Below are 1,395 nucleotides of genomic sequence, written 5' to 3' on the forward strand. Positions count from 1 at the left end.
AAAATATATTTTTATTACTTTATTAAAAATTGAAGAATAAAAATTCTTTATAAAAATCCTGAACATATTCGCCAGCCCATCGGTCTGGCCATTGTTCACGGCAACGCACACTGCGTCCTTGCCGCTGGCACTTAACGCTTTTCTTCTATTTCTTTGTTTTTTATCAAAAAATTCATTTCAAAAAAAATTCAGCAAATCTAATTTTACAAGTACGGTAATATCGATTTTGTCTTCGGTTAAAGTAAGTTGATAGTCACATGATTTTGAGAATGGATTTCTGATCCAATTATATTTTTCAATATTAAAAGAAGGCAAATATTTATTAAATACAATCACTACAGTAAAGTCTCTCGATTCTGCCAATTATAACTAATAAATTCTCAAATAGGCCATTTTCTCTAAGAAAATTTTTCGAATCTGCCAAATTCTCGAATCCGCCAGATTTTTGTTAACGAATCCGCTATGTCTCAATTTTAAATATTTTTTTAATTAATTTTACAGGTAATTTATTTACACGTTTTCATTGTTTTCATGAAACGTAGCTTTACACGATAAAAAAAACACAAAAATTGCTATTTTAAAGTTCATTGAATCAAATGTTGAATTACCTTCTATAAAAATTTCGGAAATTTTTCCCAGAAAATATAATGTACCTATTACTCGTAGATCTATTGATGATCTGAGAAATAAGAGGAATTGTGTTGAATAACTTAAGATCTGATATTTATTGTGAATAATATTTAAAGTTTGGTGAAATCGATAATTGATACAATTTCTTGGATTAATTCAATGAATGCTAAAGGAACCATTTGAACAATGAAAATATTGCTGAGAAACCCAAAATATTTGCTTCAAAGCGAGGATTTAATGATTTTGCAGGAAGTAAGAAATTAATAGTGAAGAACCTTCAGAGGAGAGTCAGAAAAGTGTAACTTTTAAAGAGGCTTTTTAAGTTTTAAATAAATTAAACAAATTCAAGAAGAATTATTTGATGTCAAAAATTTCGAATCCATTGAAAAGCTTCAATGATTCGAATGATCCGGTTTTGCCGATCCCCGAAATTGGCAAATCTTTGTTGCATATTCAAAAATCCAAAATTGCATATGCAGCGTCAATGGTTTTACCATAAAGAGTTCCCTACGGACACTAAATCTTTGGAAAAAGTTCCAAAGAGTTTCCTCAGAATAGGATTTAGCCATCATGATTGAATAACAGAAATGTTAATGCTGTTATAAAAATGATCTTCAGAGTTGATTTGGATAGCAAGTTGTTGATTACTAAATCATCGTGTAAAGATCTCTTTATTAAAATAAAAAAGCAGTGCTAACCAAATTTAAGAAAGTACCTACAGAAAGTAGTTTTTAAATTTTCACCTAAAGGGCGGCCGCATGGCCA

The sequence above is a fragment of the Octopus sinensis genome, unplaced genomic scaffold (assembly GCF_006345805.1).
Source record: "Octopus sinensis unplaced genomic scaffold, ASM634580v1 Contig18745, whole genome shotgun sequence".
Classification (NCBI taxonomy): domain Eukaryota; kingdom Metazoa; phylum Mollusca; class Cephalopoda; order Octopoda; family Octopodidae; genus Octopus; species Octopus sinensis.